General features: G+C 41.5%; 1 protein-coding gene across 1 annotated transcript in view; it reads left to right on the top strand.

Annotated features, from left to right (window-relative positions):
* ADAD1 (adenosine deaminase domain containing 1) overlaps positions 1–19,648 on the top strand; it is a 52,404-nt gene extending 32,756 nt beyond the window's left edge. Inside the window, exon 13 of the mRNA XM_058192423.1 lies at positions 19,608–19,648. The gene's annotated coding sequence lies outside the window, so the exon portion shown is untranslated. The remainder of the gene's footprint in view (positions 1–19,607) is intronic.
* Positions 19,649–24,025: the final 4,377 nt, after the last annotated feature.

The following is a 24,025-nucleotide window of genomic DNA, read 5'->3' as shown; positions in this document are numbered from 1 at the left end:
AACAATATTAGAAGAACTATACAATACCTATTAATACCAAATTAATTACTTTTAGACAGTACCGCCTACATCTTTCATGTGTTAGCTGACATCATGCATTAAAGCAAAAGTGGGATTTTTAAGCAGACTTGGGTACATGAAATTCAAGTCATATCATTTCTGGTATTTCGTTTATACATACCTATGCTAACTTGCAAAGCAGAACACAGCCACTTTATTCAATATATTTATATATTAAAACTAATACTATGTAGGAAATACTGGATATGTAGGGATAAGCTTAAGCCTGTAAAATTTAACTTTTCAACGGAAATCACTGGGATTTTAAAATAATTATTGAAGGCCTGGAGTCTCTAACATTTTGATTGAGAGGCACTAATACAAAGCTCCATTATTTGATTCATAAAAGACAGAACAAGCATACATGCATTCCACTTACCCCTATATTCTTTGGTGTGTATAATTTATCTCCATTGGGCTGTAAAAGAAGTAAAATAGATTTAGCATATAAAAAAATCAGTGCATCAAATAATAAATTCATATACTTACTGGCAAAATAGGTAGAAGCATGCTGATATCAGACAAAATTGCATCTATACTAGCTTGTTTGTTTAAATATACTCCATCTACAAAAACTAAGATTTGTACAATAACACATAAATGTAATCTTTCATACATTGTGCAATTGTTTGAGTAGAATTAACTAGTTGATACGTGTCAATCTAGGTCTGTAGATCTAAACGCACAGTATAAATTTTGGAAAGAAAGAAAAAAAAAGCTAGGTGACACAAGTTTTTACCCCTTTTTAAATTCTGACTAGGAAATAATTTTTTCCTTCCACTGATGACACTTTGGAATTTCTATTCTGAAGGAATACAGACAAACTTGTAACAGAAACCTGCCAATAAACTATCTATACTTTTTCCCTTCAAGTTTTTCCCCACCTTCTCACTTTACTTAGACAGGGACAAGAAGTGTACTTCTTAAACCCTATGAGCCATGTAGGTGGAGGGCGGGCCATTGTTCCATTGTAAAGCAGCCTGTGTTTTTTTTTTAATTGATTATGTCATGTTTATTTACACATTCCCTGGGTACATTATTTTCCTGTGATAAAATTTTAATATAATATTTTAATAAATTGAGAAAGCAAACAAAAGTTTATCTAAAAATCATAACCTTTTAGTTTAACAGAAAGAAAGACTGCTTCGTATATAAGTAGGATTTTTTTTAAAAAAAAACCCTACTATTTCCACAAACAGTGAATTAAGCCTAGCATATAACTCTGGACACTGTACTGCTTCTTGCCAAATAAGCTATTTTATTTATTTATTTAAAACATTTATATAGTCAAAATGTTTTATGGACAAATGCATATTGTCAAATTGTCTTTCAACTCCCCATCCCCACTCCAAATTATTGGCCAGATTTTTTTTTAAAAAAGAAGCATTCATATTTAAGATTCCCTCTTCTCAGAAAACAATAAAGCAAATATTTTCTAGAGGTTTCTAGATCGGTGACCCTAACATACTGGCAACCTTTTATTTTGAACATAACATAATGCTTATCTTGTAATCCTGGATAGCCTTCTCATCTATGACTTTATGACAAATATTGCTATAGCTAATGGTACACATTCCACCATTTTCTCCCCATTTGCTTGTTTTGTCCTGCATCTCTCACCGTGTAGTTTCAAACAGTGACTCAGATCCTAAAATTATGAGAAAGGGAAGACCACTTTCTCATAAAAAAACAACAAATGGTGAGATAATGATGAAATGAGATACCATTAGTTATTTCTCATAAAACAGCAGTTTTCTCATACAGAAATTGTTTGTTCATACAGAAAGATCTTGATAGACATGAACCCTGGGCCCTATCTAACAAAATGAAATTCAGTGACAAGAAAAGTAAGACTCTACATTTAGGCAAGAAAAAACAAATGTACATGTATAGAATGGGTGGCACCTGGCTTAATAGTAGTAACTATGAGAAGGATCTAGTCCTAGTGGACAATCACTTAAATATGAGCCAGCAGTGTGCTGCAGCCATCAAAAAAACAGCACAGTCTTAGGCTGCATTAATACTGGGATAGAATCAAGATCACATGAAGTGTTAGTACCATCTTATAAAGCCTTAGTAAGATCCTACTTGGAATCTTGCATCCAGTTTTGGTTGGCATGATACAGAAAAGATGTTGAGACACCTTTCATAATATAAAAGGACCAACAAAAGAACAATCACGAAGCTATCAACATTTTTCTTTCTCGATATCCTTATTAGGCAGAGACTGTGTTGGCAAACTAGAACCCCAAGTCCACTGAAAAACCACCCACATCACTCAAGTATTCAACTACCAAAGTAACCCAACTCCCACAAGAGAAGATGTGTAGATAACTATTTAGATGAACACAAACAGAAATGGATATCTATGCAACTTCATCAAAAAGTGCCTGACCGCACAACCCAAGATAGCACAACCAACACAAGCTGTGAGAAGAATAACAATGTCAAAACGTCACTGCATTGAGCACACTGTTATGCAGTGAAAGTACCAGGGGAAAAGGCCTGCAGGCATCTAGTGTGTAGGTGGGGGAAAGCAGGCCCACTGGCCGTAGAGACCCTAAGGGTCCCTGTGATCTGTTTAATGACTCACATCGCTGTTTAGTGACTGCACCAGGGAGAGTAGGGGGTAGGGGGCCTTAAATGAGGTTGTTAGATTCGGGCAATAAAGAGGCAGGAGACCAGTGAGTGACAACAGCTTTTAGTTTATAGTGAACCCAGCAAAAGCATGCGGCAAAACCCCTCTTTATATACAGTTTTGGCTGAGGCTTCAACCAATCAGCAACATGCTATTTCCCGCCCAAGTTTCCCTCCAAGACTCTTAAAGATACATTACAGAGGTTGTCTCACTTAATGGCCATTGTGACATCAAACCATTAGGGACAGGTTCCATTATGGTTGTAGGTTGAAGACTGCCTGTACTATACTAGAAAACCTATAACTAATATGACTTCTAGGAGTGGGTTTGGTCTAGTGGTTACGGCACCAGGATAGAAAGCTGGAAACTGTAAGTTCTAATCCTGCTTTAGCCATAAAAGCCATGGGTGACCTTGAGCCAGGCACTGTCTCAACCCACCTCACAGGGTTTTTATGGGGAAAATAGAAGGTTGGATATGCTTGCCATCTTGAGTTATTTATTTTTATAAATAACTCAAGATGGCAAGCATATCCAACCTTCTATAAAAATAATAAAGGCAGGAAATAAATAAATAAATCAAATAAACAAACAAACAAATAAATAGGTTAGATTAGAGATATTAGAGATAACTGACCCCATATTTAAAGTAAGCACTTTAAGCACATCAACTCCATATTTAAAGTAAGCACTTGATTCCTGGTCTCACCATTCACTGTTCAACATCTTGACTATTATGCACACTTCTATATTGCTGGATTTATCACATTCCTACCCACTGTCATGTGCTTATTCTTTTTCTTTTGCTCTGTTCTGCTTTGTCCTCCTTTTTTTTCTTCACAGCTGTTTAGATCAATTCTTCCTCTCTAAGCATCTAATTGGCTACTTGTTAAATTTAACAGACAAAGCTAAGAAAAGAGCCTACAATAACCAGATAATGGTAACTTCAGATTTATTTTCTTGTAAGGAAATTCAAAAAGCCAATGTAGCATACGAATTCAACTCTGGGACCTTAGGAAGCCCTAGACAGCAGACAGTGGCAAATTGCTTCAAAAATCTTGCCAAGAAAACTGCAGAAACTTCTCCAGGAGTTAACACTGATTCAGAGGCACACACATACAACAACAACAACTACAACCACAATAACAACAACAAAAATCTAAGTGCATCAGCATAAAGAAATTTCTTTCCACGTTTGTTGGAACTGCAACTTACATTTTACTGTCATAGTTGGAATGTACAATGGAACAAATAGATCCATGGAAGCTTTGGGCCATTTCACCAGCCCATTCAGTAGGTTATGGTGCCCAGTCCAAATGGCATTTAGTGATGAAGACGGCAAGTCCAGCCAGGGAAACAAGTTGAACCAATGGGGGGTTTCAACATTTTTTTACTACCGGTTCTGTGGCATGGCTTGGTGGGTGTAGCTTGGTGGGCGTGGCAGGGGAAGGATACTGTAAAATCTCCATTCCCACCCAACTTCAGGGGAAGGTTACGGTAAAAATCCCCATTTCTTCCCGATCAGCTGGGAATTGGGAGGCAGAGAATAGATGGGGGTGGGACCAGTCAGAATTTTTACTCCAAACTTCTCCAAACTATTCAAAATTTCCGCTACCGGTTCTCCAGAACTGGTCAGAATCTGCTGAAATCCACCTCTGGTGGAGTTGAATCAATTTTTCCTTTTTTTAAGTATTGAAGATGCTACAACTCTTACTGTAGGAAGAAAACAATTATTTGTGATTTGAAAAGGGAATAATTGCAATACTGACTATAACTAAATAAACAGTTGTAACGAAAACAATGAGCAACATGTAGACATTGCTGCTCAAAGTTTCAGTAAACTGTTGCTGAGGAAGAGCTATTTGCATGGTGAATCTAAATCTTTGTAATGTCTAAACAAAGTATTTCTGCTTCCCCCCCCCCTCCCACCTCTTTCCTTCTCATTTCCATTCAGGTTTGTTCATTTTTCTTTTCTCTTTTCTTACCTTCTTTGTGTAAGAATTTTTCTTTTCTCTTCCGAACTTACCCCCTCCCTTTCTTTTTCTACTGTTTCTTCTGGAGGAAAGGAGGACAATACGTTTTTATATACTTGTATATGTCTTCAGGGGATTGCTTATGTGCATGTGATAGTACTGATAAGGGATGTGGGTCCTTGGTGCTCTTTGAGCTTGGTGGTTTTCTTGCAGATGTTTCATTACCCAATTAGGTAACATCATCAGTGCTAGTGCTAGCACTGATGATGTTACATAGTTTGATTAATAAAATGTCTGCAAGAAAACAACAACGCTTAGAGAGCACCAAGGATCCGTCATTTCAACCCTGAGCTACAAATATTCTCCTTTATTAGTGAGAATACTAACTTGGCCAGATGAAAATAAATCAATGATTGTTCTCTTAATATTTAGTGTGTGTGCATTATGCCTCTGCCCTTTTTTTGAGCATGGCTTTTCATGGGTCTTTGAACAGATATTTACATACAGGTATGTTACAGCATCTATTTAGTGAGTCAGGAGAAATTCATTTACAAGTAATTCTTCCTGATCTAGGATAGAAGGGAGTTTTTACACAATACAAATGCTGCTATCTGCTGTTTCAGCAGGAGGACCTCCAAATTATGTAGCTGTTCTGTCTGAAGAAGTGTAGCCCCGTTCACTACTAAAACTAGAAAATTAGCAGATCCAGGGGGCCCAACAACAAAACTACTGTATTTTGCTAGAGTTAACCCAAATCCTGTTCATCTCCATCCAGATCCCTACTGCTTCCAAACACTGAGACCAAATCTGTACAGGTCACTTGGCCAACAAGGGCCATATATGTACAGCTGAATACACAGGCACAATCAATCCAAAGTTCCAGTAGTTCTCTCATTCCAAGCAGCAACTAAAGCTTTACCCTAACTGTACACCAAACTTTTGGGAACAACTCCAAGTTTCCCCAAGAACTTGGAGTAGACTGTGGAATAGCTCCCACCATCTGCAGCAGGGAGCAATCCTTGAATATTCTAAAACAGGGGTCTCCAAACTTGGTCCCTTTAAGACTTGTGGACTTCAACTCCCAGAGTCCCTCAGCCAGCAAGTCTTAAAGGGACCAAAGTTGGAGACCCCTGTTCTAAAAGTGAGTGAACTAATCATGACAGTAAAGTGAGGGGGCTATTTCTCAATTTAAAACCAGATTAAACATGTGTCAGGCCTACGTTGTCAGGCCTATGTGTCATGCCCTTGATTACCAGTGTCAGGCCTACGTTGGTGGCCAGGATTGATTTTCAGGTAGAGCTGGCAACCACAGTTTAACAAAATGAGGAAGATGGGCATTGCGTTGGCCTTTTTTTAGTAGGCAGCAACATTTTGGTAAATGTTTCTCAATCTCAGCAATTTTAAGATGTGTGGATTCCAACTTCCAGGACTCCCTAGCTATCATTTATGTCTGTGAATTTCTCTAGAAAAAGCTTGATTCAAAGAAAACGCTGCTTCTTTTATTATTTTTAGTGCTTTCCTCTTATTAGTCTGAATTAATATTAGTTTTTATCATCTTTAGATGAAGAAGGCTATTCTTCAGCCATATACATTGAGATTCCAAATTGTTCCCTGTAAAAGATGAATAGAGCATGCAATATTAAAGAAGGAAACCCTGGGGGTTAATTCAGAGGACTGAAACCCAGCTTTTCATCCAAGTAGTTTCTTAGAAAAGACCTAACTCTTTTTCTATTTTTCCAAATTCAAATTGTTTGTGAACCCAGGGACCAAGGTAGTCATATTTTCATTAAAACAGCTAAAGTAGGCAGGGGAGGGATTGTGGCTGACAATCATGAAAGGGGTAAAATAAGACGTATTCTACGCTTCTCCATAAATATTTATTTATTTTATTTATTTTTTATTTATTTTATTTTGTCATAACAATATATGTAGGTATACAAAAAGATTATATAATATATAAACACATATATGGGTAAATATAAGGAGGTATAAGCATATATGTATATAGGAAGAAGAAAAGAAAAACAATAGGACAGGAACGGTAGGCACGTTTTGTGCGCTTATGCACGCCCCTTATGGTCCCTTTAGGAATGGGGTGAGGTCAATAGTAGACAGTTTTTGGTTGAAGATTTTAGGATTATGGGAGAGACCACAGAGTCAGGTAAAGTATTCCAAGCACTGATGATTCTGTTATAGAAGTCATATTTTCTGCAATCTAGATTAAAGCGGTTGACATTAAGTTTAAATCTATTGGTTGCTCTAGTATTATTGCAATTGAAGCTGAAGTAGTCTTTACCCGGAATGACATTACAATAGATGATTCTGTGAGTTAAACTTAGGTCTTGTCGTAGGCGACGGAGTTCCAAGTTTTCTAAGCCTAGGATTTCAAGTCTGGTGGGATAAGGTATTTTGTTGTTTTCAGAGGAATGGAGAACTCTTCTTGTAAAATATTTCTTGTAAATAGCCTAGATTGAGATCAGATCTTGTGGTCTGATCATTGCCTTCTTGCATCATGTCAGTTTCCAATTTATTTATTTTTATCATTTTTAAAAATAAATAAATAAATCTGAGGAGTGCGAAGTTTAGCAGCATCAGACACTGAGTTCTGTAGCAGGGATGAAATCAAGCAGGTTCTGACAGGTTCTGGAGAACCGGTAGCAGAAATTTTGAGTAATTTGGAGAACTGGCAAATATCACCTCTGCCTGGCCCCAGAGTGGGTGGGAATGGAGATTTTGCAGCATCCTTCCCCTGCCATGCCCACTAAGCCATGGCCATAGAACCGGTAGTAAAAAAATTTGGATTTCATCACTGGTCTGTAGGAAGACCCTCGCCCTGAAGTGTGCATTTCTCATAATTTAAGAGAAGGGTCAAATAAAATAGGGTATTTCCCTACACCTCATAATTGGTCTATTAAAATTCATGAATGGATACAGGTGAAATCTGAAACATAGCTACCTTTTCGCCTATTCTTAATAATGTCTATAAATAATCAAGACACCTATTTGTGGTTTAGCAACGTTAGTGCCACTGATGAGGCATAAATTGGGTGGAACATAGGGGATTCCCCAGAAACGGCATTTCCTTGATTCTAGCAAGTATGGGGGGGTTTCCTTTCATCTTACTACCTCACTGCTATTGTTTCTTTCAGATTAGCTATCCCCAGGACATTGGAAATTAGAGATAAATGCTTAGCCAGTTAGGTTTTAGTCCCTATATTTTGAAGTGTCCAATTAATAAAGATGGTATAAATTGGGCAAAACATGCTGTAATTGTCACTTGAATAGCTGTAATGGCAATGAACTTCCAGAAAGTATCATTTATGAGACAGAATAGAATCATGCATAATCTATTACTTGTTTAGTGCAAAATTAGTACTAAAGTGTTGAAGATAAGTAGAGTGTTCACCCCAAATTTTTAACAGTCGTTCTTCTGCAGACTAGATGTTTCCTATTTCCGCTTCATATTATGTTAATGTAGGTTCTTTTTCCTACATTAGGAAACTACATGTAGTTCTAGATGCTTTTTCTCCAATAACTATGTCCAGAAATGACAGTGCTTTTCTGGCTGTGAAGGACTGCTTTGATATTACAGTATCAAACCTTAATGCTCTTTCCTATCCATTTGCCTTGATTTTTAAAATTCTTAACAAATGTGAATATTGCATATTCTTCTAAGTGTTATGGAAGGTATTCCTTGTCTCAGCAGGGCATTACTTCTTGGAGCCAATAGGCAGGGTCCATAAATAAACCTGCCCCTTCCAGGTATTGTATTGTCCACTATCCAGACTTTTTCTTTCTTCTTATAAGCAACACTTAAGATTGGGTTTTATGTGGCAGGTCTGTTTGAATTCTAAAATCCCAAAGCACTTCTGCTTCTTCATTTTCTACTGCTTCTATTTTGTGATCTCACCGGTTCTTGATTACAGGCAAATGGTATTGCAGGGCATCATTGTTTCTACTTTGCCATGGCATTATTGAGAGTGGAAAAATATAATCTTTATGAATATGGTTTGCAGTAATTTAATAACCTGTTATGAGATTAAAAATATTAACACAGTGTTTGTTGCAGTTGATTTCATATCTTCTTCTGCTTGAGGCAAGGAGGCTATCAGCTTTCAGTAGCTTAATTCAGTGAGATTCATAGTGTCTTCCTAGTAAGTCAAATATATATATATATATATATATATATATATATATATATATATATATATATATATATATATATATATATATATATATATATATATATATTTGTTTGTTTTCTGAGGTTTTCACGGGTGTTTGTATGTAGGTCTTTGGTTATTTGGGTTTTCTCCCGCGTAAAATTGGAAGTGTCTTGGCGACGTTTCGACGAAGTCTCATACGTCATCTTCAGGCTTCAGCTTCGTGCTTCTGGGAGCAATGTGTGATTGCAGTTGTTTCTTCCTTTTTAACTGCTAGTGGGGGTTTGAACTGATTGGGTGGAAGCTTGGCTGTGCTCTGATGGTGGTTTTTTGTGCTCTGATTGGCTGGGGGTGTGTCCTGTTTGGGTGGGGGCTTGGTTGTGCTCGGATTAGTCTGACTTGCAGGGGGATTTGAGCTGGTGAGCTGCATTGCTGTTGTTTGGCTTCGTGGTCGTGGTCGTGCTACATCTTCATGGTGGGTGTCAGTCTGCTGCATGTATGGATTGGAGGGGTTTGAAATGGCTAATGTTGCAGCTGTGCTCTGGCTTCTGGTCCTTGGTCGTGCTTCCTGATCAGTGTGGGTTTGGGTCTGCTTTCTGGGTGGATGTGTGGTGGTGACATCCTGTGTGGCCCTCGTGAGTGTGGGTCTGGTGTCATTCCTAGTGTTAGGGACACGTTTGTCAATAAGGGCGAGTTTCCAAATGGCTGGTAGGCGGGAGGTATCATCTCGTTTGTTCATGCTGTGTGGGCATTTTTCTATCTTGATGGCTTCTCTGATTATTCTGTTGTTAAAGTGTTCAGTTTTGGCGATAGTTCTGGTCTTTTTAAAGTCAATATCGTGTCCTGGACTTTAAGGTGTTGGACCAGGGAAGAAGTTGGTTCCTCTTTTTTGACTGAGTTCTTGTGTTCTTAACTTAACATAATATAACAACAGAGTTGGAAGGGACCTTGGAGGCCTTCTAGTCCAACCCCCTGCCCAGGCAGGAAACCCTACACCATCTCAGTCAGATGGTTATCCAACATTTTCTTTAAAATTTCCAGTGTTGGAGCATTCACAACTTCTGAAGGCAAGTCGTTCCACTTATTAATTGTTCTAACTGTCAGGAAATTTCTCCTTAGTTCTAAGTTGCTTCTTTCTTTGATCAGTTTCCACCCATTGCTTCTTGTTCTACCCTCAGGTGCTTTGGAGAACAGCCTGACTCCCTCTTCTTTGTGGCAGCCCCTGAGATATTGGAACACAGCTATCATGTCTCCCCTAGTCCTTCTTTTTGTTAAACTAGACATACCCAGTTCCTGCAACCGTTCTTCATATGTTTTAGCCTCCAGTCCCCTAATCATCTTTGTTGCTCTTCTCTGCACTCTTTCTAGAGTCTCAACATCTTTTTTACATCGTGGCGACCAAAACTGGATGCAATATTCCAAATGTGGCCTTACCAATGCATTATAAAGTGGTACTAACACTTCACGTGATCTTGATTCTATCCCTCTGTTTATGCAGCCCAGAACTGTGTTGGCTTTTTTAACAGCTGCTGCACACTGCTGGCTCATATCTAAATGGTTATCCACTAGGACTCCAAGATCCCTCTCACAGGTACTACTATTGAGCAAGGTACCACATATACGGTACTGGTGCATTTTGTTTTTTTGGCCTAAATGTAGAACCTTACTTTTTTCACTGTTGAATTTCATTTTGTTAGATAGCGCCCAATGTTCAAGTCTGTCAAGATCTTTCTGTAACTTGAGCCTACCTTCTGGAGTGTTGGCTATTCCTGCCAGCTTGGTGTCATCTGCAAATTTGATGAGTTCCCCATCTATCCCCTCGTCCAAGTCATTGATGAAGATGTTGAAGAGTACTGGACCTAAAACAGAGCCTTGGGGTACTCCACTGCATACTTCCCTCCATGTGGATGTAGTTCCATTGAGGACTACACGTTGAGTGCGGTTGGTCAGCCAGTTACGAATCCATCTGGTGGTGGTGCTTTCTAACCCACATTTTTCTACTTTATCTAGTAGTAGGTTATGGTCTACTTTATCAAATGCTTTACTGAAGTCCAAGTAAATTATATCGACAGCATTCCTCTGGTCTACTAATTTTGTCATTTTGTCAAAGAATGCGATAAGATTAGTCTGGCATGATCTGTTTTTGACAAACTCATGTTGGCTTTTGGTTATTACTTTGTTTGCTTCTAGGTGTTTGGTGATTCGTTGCTTGATTATCTTTTCCAGAATCTTCCCCGGTATTGAGGTCAGACTGATAGGTCTGTAGTTTCCTGGATCTGTTTTTTTTCCTTTTTTGAAGATGGGAACTACATCAGCTCTTTTCCAGTCCTCTGGAAGCTCCCCTGTGCTCCAGGATCTTTGAAAGATATAGTTCAGTGGTTCTGAGATCACATCTGCCAGTTCCTTCAGAACCTTGGGGTGTAATCCATCCGGTCCTGGTGATTTGAACTCGTCTAGGGTAGACAGGTGTTCACTTACCATTTTCTTCCCTATTTTAACTTGTGTTTCTAATCTGTTTTTTGTAGTGCTGTTTTTGATAGGTTGGATTGTTTTTTCCTTTTGTGTAAAGACAGATGCAAAATATGAGTTAAGTAGATCTGCTTTCTCCCTGTTGCTTGTCATCTTCTTGCCACTTTCTCCCAGCAATGGGCCAATTGTTTCCTTGACTTTTTTCTTGTTTTTAACATGTTTAACAAGCTTTTTTTGTTATTTTTTACTTCAATGCGTGCACTTATTCTTCTGTTGGTTTGTCCAATGTATGTGGTGGGGCAGGCGGTGCATGGGATTTCATATACTCCTTGATTTTCTAACTCAATTTTGTCTTTGGGGTTTCTTAGGATGGTGGATATTTTTCGGTTTGTGCAGAATGCTGTCTTGATGTTGTGTTTGTGGAGGATCTTGCTGATTCTGTCTGTGGTGCCTTTTATATATGGGAGGAGGGCTGTGCCGTTTTCTTGTTCTATGTCTTGGATTTTAGTGGGGGGTTCTTTTTGGATTAGTTTGGTAATCTTATTTCTCTGGAATCCATTGGATGTTAGTACGTTAGTGAGAGTGTGTAATTTGGTTTTTAGGTGTTGTTCGTCAGCTAAGCGTTTTGTTCTGGAGATGAGTGTCTTGGCTACGGAATTGATCTGTGCTGGGTGATAGTGTGAGAGTGCGTGCAGATAGCGGTTTGTGTGTGTTTTCTTCTGGTAGATGGTGTGTCCTAGGGAGCCATTGGGTTTCCTGTAGACTAAGACATCTAGGAAGGGAAGTTGGTTGTTAACTTCTGTTTCCATGGTGAACTGTATTTTGTATTTTGGGGTGTAGGCTATTGAAGTGTGTGAGATGAGTGAGGGAGTTGGAAACAGAAGTTAACAACCAACTTCCCTTCATATATATATATATATATATATATATATATATATATATATATATATATATATATATATATATATATATATATATATATATGTTTTCTGAGGTTTTCATGGTGTTTGTATGTAGGTCTTTGGTTATTGGGTTTCTCGCGTAAAATTGGAAGTGTCTTGGCGACGTTTCAACGAAGTCTTATTCGTCATCTTCAGGCTGGTGTTATCAGCTTTGTGCTTCATTGCTCCTAGAAGCAAGAAGCTGATAACACCAGTCTGAAGATGACAAATGAGACTTTGTCGAAACGTCGCCAAGACACTTCCAATTTTACACGGGAGAAAACCTGAATAACCAAAGACAGACAGACAGACAGATATATATATTCAAACCCCCACTAGCAGTTCAAACCCCCACTAGCAGTTAAAAGGAAGAAACAGCTGCGATCACACATTGCTCCCAGAAGCACAAAGCTGAAGCCTGAAGATGACGAATGAGACTTCGTCGAAACGTCGCCAAGACACTTCCAATTTTACACGGGAGAAAACCCGAATAACCAAAGACAGACAGACAGACAGATATATATATTCAAACCCCCACTAGCAGTTCAAACCCCCACTAGCAGTTAAAAGGAAGAAACAGCTGCGATCACACATTGCTCCCAGAAGCACAAAGCTGAAGCCTGAAGATGACGAATGAGACTTCGAAACGCCGCCAAGACACTTCCAATTTTACATGGAGAAAACCCGAACAACCAAAGACCTATATACAAACACCCGTGAAAACCTCAGAAAACATATATATATATATATATATATATATATATATATATATATATATATATATATATACATACATACATACATACATACATACACACATACACACACACACATAGACGACACCTTCATAATCTGGCCACATGGGAAAGAAAAACTTGACAACTTCCTCACATACCTCAATAGCCTATACCCCAAAATACAGTTCACCATGGAAACAGAAGCTAACAGCCAACTTCCCTTCCTGGATGTCTTAGTCTACAGGAAACCCAATGGCTCCCTAGGACACACCATCTACCAGAAGAAAACACATACAAACTGCTATCTGCATGCACTCTCACACCACCACCCAGCACAGATCAACTCCATAGCCAAGACACTCATCTCCAGAACAAAACGCTTAGCTGACGAACAACACCTAAAAACCGAACTACACACTCTCACTAACGTACTAACAGCCAATGGATTCCAGAGAAATAAGATTACCAAACTAATCCAAAAAGAACCCCCCCCACTAAAATCCAAGACATAGAACAAGAAAACGGCACAGCCCTCCTCCCATATATAAAAGGCACCACAGACAGAATCAGCAAGATCCTCCACAAACACAACATCAAGACAGCATTCTGCACAAACCGAAAAATATCCACCATCCTAAGAAACCCCAAAGACAAAATTGAGTTAGAAAATCAAGGAGTATATGAAATCCCATGCACCGCCTGCCCCACCACATACATTGGACAAACCAACAGAAGAATAAGTGCACGCATTGAAGAACACAAGAACTCAGTCAAAAAAGAGGAACCAACTTCTTCCCTGGTCCAACACCTTAAAGTCACAGGACACGATATTGACTTTAAAAAGACCAGAACTATCGTCAAAACTGAACACTTTAACAACAGAATAATCAGAGAAGCCATCGAGATAGAAAAATGCCCACACAGCATGAACAAACGAGATGATACCTCCCGCCTACCAGCCATTTGGAAACACGCCCTTATTGACAAACGTGTCCCTAACACTAGGAATGACACCAGACCCACACTCACGAGGGCCACACAGGATGTCACCACCACACATCCACCCAGAAAGCAGATCCAAACCCACACTGATCAGGAAGCACGACCAAGGATCAGAAGCCAGACCGCAGCTGCAACATTAGCCATTTCAAACCCCTCCAATCCATACATGCAGCAGACTGACACCCACCATGAAGATGTAGCACGACCATGACCATGAAGCCAAACAACAGCAATGCAGCTCACCAGCTCAAATCCCCCTGCAACTCAGACTAATCTGAGCACAACCAAGCCCCCACCCAAACAGGACACACCCCCAACCAATCAGAGCACAAAAAACCCCTATCCAATCAGAGCACAGCCAAGCTCCCACCCAATCAGTTCAAACCCCCACTAGCAGTTAAAAGGAAGAAACATTGCTCCCAGAAGCAACATTGCTCCCAGAAGCACAAAGCTGAAGCCTGAAGATGATGAATAAGACTTCGTCGAAACGTCGCCAAGACACTTCTAATTTTACGCAGGAGAAAACCTGAATAACCAAAGACCTATATATATAGGTCTTGTCGAAACGTCGCCAAGTCACTTCCAATTTTACGCGGGAGAAAACCCAAATAACCAAAGACCTACATACAAACACCCGCGAAAACCTCAGGAATAAATATATATATATATATATATATATATATATATATATATATATATATACACACACATATATATATATATATATATATATATATGTGTGTGTGTGTGTATGTATATGTATGTGTATTTTTATGTATACATATACGTATATGTATATATACATGTATGTATATACCATGTTTCCTCAAAAAAAGATCCAATCAGAAAATAAGCCCTAGCATAATTTTAGCGTATGCGGGTCAAGAAGCAACAGTTAGAACTGGACACGGAACCACTGATTGGTTCAAAATTGGAAAAGGAATCCAGCAAATCTGTATACTGTCACCCTGCCTATTTAACTTATATGCAGAGCACATCATGAGAAATGTGGGGCTAGATGAATCAAAAGTTGGAATTAAGATTGCTGGGAGAAATATCAACAACCTGGCTGGTGCTGGCCACTCAGGAGGTGACACGAGGCTGGCTCCAGGCGATTACGAGTGCCTCCTTGTTGGAGGGAGTCTTTCCGGCCGCCTTGAAAGAGGCGGTGGTGAGGCCCCTCCTCAAGAGGCCCTCCCTGGACCCGGCTGTCTTAGGTAATTATCGTCCGGTCTCCAACCTTCGCTTCGCGGCGAAGGTTGTAGAGAGTATGGTGGCATATCAGTTTCCCCTGCACCTGGATGAAACTGTCTATCTAGACCCGTTCCAGTCCGGTTTCCGGCCCGGCTACAGCACGGAGACGGCTTTGGTCGCGTTGGTGGATGATCTCTGGAGGGCCAGGGATAGGGGTTGTTCCTCTGTCCTGGTCCTATTAGACCTCTCAGCGGCTTTCGATACCATCGACCATGGTATCCTGCTGCGCCGGTTGGAGGGATTGGGAGTGGGAGGCACTGTTTATCGGTGGTTCTCCTCCTATCTTTCCGACCGGTCGCAGACGGTGTTGACAGGGGGGCAGAGGTCGGCCCCGAGGCGCCTCACTTGTGGGGTGCCGCAGGGGTCGATTCTCTCGCCCCTTCTGTTCAACATCTATATGAAGCCGCTGGGTGAGATCATCAGTGGCTTCGGTGTGAGGTACCAGCTGTACGCTGATGACACCCAGCTGTACTTTTCCACACCGGGCCACCCCAATGAAGCTATCGAAGTGCTGTCCCGGTGTTTGGAAGCCGTACGGGTCTGGATGGGGAGAAACAGGCTCAAGCTCAATCCTTCCAAGACAGAGTGGTTGTGGATGCCGGCATCCCGGTACAGTCAGCTGAGTCCTCGGCTGACTGTTGGGGGCGAGTCACTGGCCCCGATGGAGAGGGTGCACAATCTGGGCGTTCTCCTGGATGAACGGCTGTCTTTTGAAGACCATTTGACGGCCGTCTCCAGGAGAGCTTTCCACCAGGTTCGCCTGGTGCGCCAGTTGCGCCCCTTTCTGACCGGGATGCCTTATGCACGGTCACTCACACCCTCGTGACGTCTCGCCTGGATTACTGCAATGCTCTCTACATGGGGCTCCCCTTGAGGGGCATCCGGAGGCTTCAGTTAGTCCAGAATGCGGCTGCGCGGGTGATAGAGGGAGCCCCTCGTGGCTCCCGTGTTACACCTATCCTGCGCAGACTGCACTGGCTACCTGTGGCCTTCCGGATGCGCTTCAAGGTGTTGGTGACAATCTTTAAAGCGCTCCATGGCATAGGGGCGGGGTATTTACGGGGCCGCCTACTGCTACCAAATACCTCTCACCGACCGTGCGCTCTCACAGAGGGACTCCTCAGGGTGCCGTCAGCTAGGCAGTGCCGTCTGGCGACACCCATGGAAGGGCCTTCTGTGGGGCTCCCACCCTCTGGAACGAACTCCCTCCAGGACTTCGTCAACTTCCGGACCTCCGAACCTTTCGTCGCGAGCTTAAAACGCACTTATTCATCTGCGCGGGACTGGATTAGATTTTAAAGTTATTGGTTTTAAGGGGTTTTTTATTATTTATATTGTTTTTTAAATTTGGCAATAGAATAAGTTTTTTAATTGTTGTTTTTAATCTGTATTTATATGTATTTTAACTGCCTGTGAACCGCCCTGAGTCCTTAGGGAGATAGGGCGGTATATAAATTTGAAAAATAAATAAATAATAAAATAAATAAACTTCAGATACACAGATGATGCCACTCTAATGAGTGGCATCTAATGAGAAAGCAAAGAGGAACTAAAGAGCCTCTTGATGCAGATGAAGAAGGAGAGTGCAAAAGTTGGCTTGAAACTCAACATTAAGAAAACTAAGATCATGGCATCCAGCCCTCTCAATTCCTGGCAAATAGATGAGGAAGAAATGGAGGTAGTGACAGATTTTATTTTCTTGGGCTCCAAGATTACCGCAGATGAGGACTGCAGCCAGGAAATTAAAAGACACTTGCTCATGGTAAGGAAAGCTCTTTTCAAATCTAGACAGCGTACTAAAAAGCAGAGACATCACCCTGCCAACAAAAGCATGTATAGTCAAGACTATGGGTTTCCCAGTTGCAATGTATGGCTGTGAAGGTTGGACCATAAGAAAGGCTGAGCCCCAAAGAATTGATGCCTTTGAACTCTGGTGATGGAGAAGACGCCTTTGAGTCCCTTGGACTGCAAGGTGAACAAACAAGTCAGTCCTAGAGGAGATCAACCCCGACTGCTCTTTTAGAAGGCCAGATTCTGAAGATGAAACTGAAATACTTTGGCCACCTAATGAGAAGGAAGGACTTACTGGAAAAGAGCCTAATGCTGGGAAAGATTGAGGGTAAAGAAGAATGGGATGACCGAGAATGTGGTGGCTGGATGGAGTCACTGAAGCAGTAGGCATAAGCTTAAATGGTCTCAGGGGAATGGTAGAGGATAGGAAGGCCTGGAGGAATGTTGTCCATGGGGTCGCGATGGGTCGGACATGACTTCGCAACTAACAACAACAACAAAATAATTTTAGCGTATGTCTAATATAAGCCCTACCTCAAAATTAAGCTCCAGTCAGGATTGTCAGCCAGAGGTCTGTTGCAACACACAATGGATATATTGAATTATAAAACAATAATATTAAGAAATAATATTATTGACATTAATACTTAAAATAAATAATATGAATTATAAATATTTGTACATACCCAAGCAGGCACCTTTGGACAACGTGAGGTGAGGCGAGGGGGCCAGGCAGGATGGGGTTGGAACCACCCATGGCCGGTACGCGCTTGTTGCCTCCTGAAAAAGTAAGGCAAAGCAAAAGACAAAAGCAGTCAGGATTTGGGAAAAGGTCCGTTCAGGAAAAAGAAATGGAAAGGCAGAAAAAGCTGGGTAAAAAGCCACACCCTTCTGCCTGCCAGGTTGCTTCACCTGCCTGCCAGGTTGCTTCTAGAGAGAAGCCAAAGTTTCAATCCTGCTTCTGGGATGGAAACAGAGCAGGGTACACAGGCCTTGCTTGGCCTTCCCCACTAGGAAGGAGAGTGCTGCTCCTGTGGGGACCTTTCCATCCTTCCTGCAACTGTAGCCCTCCTCAGGCACTGCAAGGCCACCCATCATTGCACGGGTCCCATCCAGACAGGTGGCCAAGGATATTGTTGGGGCGGCAGGACCTGCAGAGCTCAGATGCTGGCAGCATGAGGAAGCAATGCAGCTGTACAGCAGCGGCCATGGTGGAAGCAGGAGGAATCTGGCCACTGCCATAGCAACAGGTGGTGGAATGGGAGTGGCAGCAGGAGGCACCCCACTGGCCATCGCCACTGGGTGAGATGGGGAAGGGGATGCTCCAGCCGCTACCACCCCATGCCATCAGCATCAGGGCTCTACTGGCTATGTGGCCAAGCATACTGTTGGGGTGGCAGACCCCCTGATGCAGACTGCATGAGGCAGTGGCTGGAGTAGTCCCTTCCTCATCTCGCCCAGAGGTGGTGGCCAGCGAGGCGCCTCAGGTAGCCACTCATGTCCTACCATCTGGTTGCTTGCAGCCGCAATGGGGCAGACACCGCTAGGTGAGGGGAGGCAGGTGGAGAGTGGAACTACCCCTTACCTGTGCATCTCAGGATCCCTATAGCCAGGCCACCCACACTCTACCACCTGTTTACCAGGTGCCACTGCTATGGGAACTTGGGATTGTTAAAATGCAGGGCATGCTTTGAGCTCTTGAGGAGATGTTGGACCACATGCCATCCCACACTGACATGCTGTGTGAAAAGGGCCTCAGCAGCCCTTGAACCAGTCTAGGAGCCAGGTCAGATGTGCTTGCGGGCCAGCAGGCCAAGAGGTAGTGGTCCTTGAGCTCGCAGATTTGGTCCACGTTGACCAGACAGGCCTCCCGAACCAAATCATTGGCAGCCAGTCCAGGTCGTCCTGGGGACCAGTCAGGTGCACAGCCCACACAAGGCTCCCCAGGCACTACTCCCCTGGTTGCTGCTCCACCACCCTGAAGGGGTCCTTCCTGGGTGGGAACTGTAGCAGCAGCAGCACCCATCCAGGGTATTGATGAGTGTCCCCAGTGGCCTCCATCACAGCTTGCCATGGCAGGACAGCATTGGAACAGTGGGCTGCCAGGAAAGAGAGGGGCATGAAGGGAGCCCCCTGGCCAGCCAAGCATCAGGGCCCTTCCTCGTCTCTGTCTGTTCTCTCGTCACCTGAGTGAAGGGCAAGGATGGGTTGCCTGGCTGTGGGGGTCCTGAGGCTGTGGGGGTCCTGAGATGCATAGGTGTGGGGCATATGGGGAAGCTCTACTCCCCACTACCTGCCTTACCTGACTTCATGGCAGCAGCAGCTCTGCACAGCCGCTGCCCTGTTGCGGCCACAAGCAGTAGGATTTCTGCTTGTGTAGGATTAGCTGAGAGTAGATCTCCCTGGTAATCATCCAACACTTAATAACTGCACTAGTGTGCTGAAGGTTCACTTTCTGTCCTACTGTCCCCATTTATTCGTATCCTTATCTTATATTCATAATCATGTTTATATTTATATTTGTTATCTTATACGTGTTTGACACATAAATAAAATTTAAAAAATTGTTCTCAATGTGACAGGTCTGAATTACAGGAGAGGATCCAGGTCTCATCTGCAAAATCCAGACAACCACTAGATGTCAGCAAAAGGTTAGTGTTTTCTGTTCTCTTTTAATTGCCTATTGGTCATCAGAAATTTTGCAGCTAAGATCTGGTAGCCCTAGTAGAGAAAGAGTGCAATAGAAGGTTACTCACATTATCCATTCAGGTTCTGATTTATAACTAGGGGAGTGGAAGAGAATTGCTGTTATTCTTTCAATTCTTGATATTGGGTGAGGAGTGTTTCTAAGCAATATAAAATAATTGAAGGGTTTTAAAACTTCATATTTCTGATTGCATAGCTAAATTTGAGATCATTTCAGTACTATACATTTAACTTATATTATAGGAATCAGGCATTTTTAAATTGCACTTTAAGCAATTTGCAGAAATTAGTACCCATCCATACTCAAGAAACCATTGCAGAACTCCATCATTCTGGACAATTTTTATCTAGTCTCCATTTCCCTTTTCAGGAAAGGTGGTTGAGAGGATGTGGCTTTGCAACTCCAGAAGATCCTGGAGGAAACGGAATTCATCAGGTCTCACACCCTGATATGGAACAGAAACATCATTGGCCACACTCATGGATGATCTCTGGGAGGAGCAGGATGGAAGTGGTGCATCCATCTTTGCTCTTCTTAAATCTCTCAACAGCTTTCAATTCCATTGACCATGGTATCCTTCTGGATTGACTTATGGAGTTGGGAGTGGATAGGACAATTCTGTGCCAGTTTGCCTCCTTCCTCAGTCAACCCCAGTTGAGGTTTATAAGGATTAAGAAGCTCAACTCTTGGTTCCTGCTTTGCAGGTTGCTGCAGGGATCCATGCTTTCTCCACACCTGTTTAACATCTACATGAAACCACTGGGTGAGATCATTCATTACCATAAGATGAGATATAACCAGTATGTATATCCATCACAGGTGAAATGAGTGATGCTGTAGGTGTTCTTTCACAATGCCTGGGGGCTGTAGAAGCCTGGATGGGGGACAACAGACTTCAAATGAACTCTGGTAAGATGCAGGGTCTGTGGGCAGCACCCCCTCCCACCTCTGCATCTGGGAATTTATCATCTTTGGTCTTGGATGGGTTCCACTACTCCAGATGGACCCAATACATAATCTGGAAGTCCTCCTGGGCTCACAACTCCTACTTGAAGAGCAGATGGCAACCATGGCCACGAGGAATTTTGCTCAGCTTTCTTTTGTGCACCAGTTATGCCCATTCCTGGATAGGGAGGCTATCTATTTAATCACTCATGCCCTTGTCAACTCCTATTTGTAATACACTCCATATGGGACTACTCTTGAAAAGTATCCAAAAGCTTCATCTAGTACAAAATGCAGTCGTTTGGGTGATTTTTTATGCCCCAATAATGGCACACATAACATCTTTGCAACGTAAACTGCATAGTTTGCCATTTTGCTTCTGAGTCCAATTTAAGCTGTTGGTTATGACCTTTAAAACCCAACATGACATGGAGGCAGGTTACTACCGAACCATCTTTATCCCATTACATCAGCCTGTCCCACCTGGTTGGCCAAGGAATGTATGTTTAGGACTCCATCAACCAAAGCATTCCGATTGGTAGAGTCCAGGAAGAAAACCTTCTCTGCTATTGCCCCAGCCATGTAGAACACACCCTGCCCTCCCAGAGATGCCCACTCTCCTTGCCTTCCATAAAGATGTAAACACATGGCTGTGTACCTTTGCTTGTGGTGTACAGATGAATCTGCCGCTGTGAGGTTGGTTGGTGTCCTGAAAGTGTCCCCCACCCCTTGCCTTTTAAATAATTCTTAACATCCAACCTTAACCCTTGTCTCATTTAATGTTGCATTTAAAAATACTGTGTTATGCTTTTAATATTTTATTGTACACTGCTCAAAGTCCCTCTATGAGTGAGATGGGCAGTTCTTAAATATGACAAATTAAATAAAATACATTTATAATTTAGGGTGTTTTGCTTCAATACCACAGCAGGTGGCAGCACCTTGTCAACATCGGCTGATCTTGTCAGTTCCTGTCAAGAGTGGCGTTCCTCAAGGTAGCGTTCTTGGACCAACTCTCTGTATATAAATGATCTTTGTGATCATATCTCAAGTAACTGTGTTCTCTTTGCTGACGATGTCAAACTGTTTAACACCACCGACAATACATCTACCATTCAAAAAGACCTTGATCATCTAACCGCTTGGTCTAAAATTTGGCAACTACAAATCTCAACCAGCAAATGCTCAGTCTTACATATTGGAAAAAAGAACCCAATCTCTAAGTACATGCTTGATGGACATTACCTTACAGATGACCCCCACCCTGTCAAAGACCTTGGAGTTTTCATATCTAATGATCTAAGTGCCAAAGCCCACTGCAACTATATAGCAAAAAAGGCTCTAAGAGTTGTTAACCTACTCTTACATAGCTTCTTTTCCAAAAACACACCACTACTGACCAGAGCATACAAAACATTTGCTAGGCCAATTCTTGATTACAGCTCACCTGTCTGGAACCCATACCATATTTCTGACATCAATACAGTTGAGCGTGTCCAGAGGTATTTTACGAGAAGAGTTCTCCACTCCTCCGTAACCAACAAAATACCTTATCCCACCAGACTTGAAATCCTGGGTTTAGAAAACTTGGAACTCCGTTATCTTCGACAGGACCTGGGTTTAGCTCATAGAATCATCTATTGTAATGTCCTTCCTGTTAAAGACTACTTCAGTTTCAACTGCAATAATACAAGAGCTACCAATAGATTTAAACTTAATGTCAACCGCTCCAATTTGGATTGCAGAAAATATGACTTCTGTAACAGAATTATCTGTGCTTGGAATGCATTACCTGACTCTGTGGTCTCTTCTCATAACCCCAAAAGCTTTAACCAAAATCTATCCACTGTTGACCTCACCCCATTCCTAAGAGGACTTTAAGGGGCGTTCATAAGAGCACAAACGTACCTACCGTTCCTGTCTTATTGTTTGTTTTCCTATATATATGCTTATACTTCCTTGCTTCTCCTCATATATAGGTTTATATATTATATAATCTTTTTGTGTGATGCTTGTGTATATTGTTATGACAAAATTAAATAAAATACATTTATAATTTAGGGTGTTTTGCTTCAATACCACAGCAGGTGGCAGCACCTTGTCAACATCGGCTGATCTTGTCAGTTCCTGTCAAGAGTGGCGTTCCTCAAGGTAGCGTTCTTGGACCAACTCTCTGTATATAAATGATCTTTGTGACCATATCTCAAGTAACTGTGTTCTCTTTGCTGACGATGTCAAACTGTTTAACACCACCGACAATACATCTACCATTCAAAAAGACCTTGATCATCTAACCGCTTGGTCTAAAATTTGGCAACTACAAATCTCAACCAGCAAATGCTCAGTCTTACATATTGGAAAAAAGAACCCAATCACTAAGTACCTGCTTGATGGACATTACCTTACAGATGACCCCCACCCTGTCAAAGACCTTGGAGTTTTCATATCTAATGATCTAAGTGCCAAAGCCCACTGCAACTATATAGCAAAAAAGGCTCTAAGAGTTGTTAACCTACTCTTACATAGCTTCTTTTCCAAAAACACTACACTACTGACCAGAGCATACAAAACATTTGCTAGGCCAATTCTTGATTACAGCTCACCTGTCTGGAACCCATACCACATTTCTGACATCAATACAGTTGAGCGTGTCCAGAGGTATTTTATGAGAAGAGTTCTCCACTCCTCCGTAACCAACAAAATACCTTATCCCACCAGACTTGAAATCCTGGGTTTAGAAAACTTGGAACTCCGTTACCTTCGACAGGACCTGGGTTTAGCTCATAGAATCATCTATTGTAATGTCCTTCCTGTTAAAGACTACTTCAGTTTCAACTGCAATAATACAAGAGCTACCAATAGATTTAAACTTAATGTCAACCGCTCCAATTTGGATTGCAGAAAATATGACTTCTGTAACAGAATTATCTGTGCTTGGAATGCATTACCTGACTCTGTGGTCTCTTCTCATAACCCCAAAAGCTTTAACCAAAATCTATCCACTGTTGACCTCACCCCATTCCTAAGAGGACTTTAAGGGGCGTGCATAAGAGCATAAACGTGCCTACCGTTCCTCTCTTATTGTTTCTTTTCCTATATATATATGAGCATATATATATATGCTTATACTTCCTTGCTTCTCCTCATATATAGGTTTATATATTATATAATCTTTTTGTGTGATGCTTGTGTATATTGTTATGACAAAATTAAATAAATAAATAAAATAAATAAATAAATCTTGAAAAAGCTAGAAAGAGTCAGAACCAGTCAATTATTTGCATGAAAAACTACCAAGATGATGTAAGGCTTTAGGGCTAATCTCAGAAATGACCAAAAACCAACTTG

The sequence above is a fragment of the Ahaetulla prasina genome, chromosome 8 (genome assembly GCF_028640845.1).
Source record: "Ahaetulla prasina isolate Xishuangbanna chromosome 8, ASM2864084v1, whole genome shotgun sequence".
In the NCBI taxonomy this organism is placed as follows: Eukaryota; Metazoa; Chordata; class Lepidosauria; order Squamata; family Colubridae; genus Ahaetulla; species Ahaetulla prasina.
This window is presented reverse-complemented; position numbering and strand designations above follow the sequence as displayed.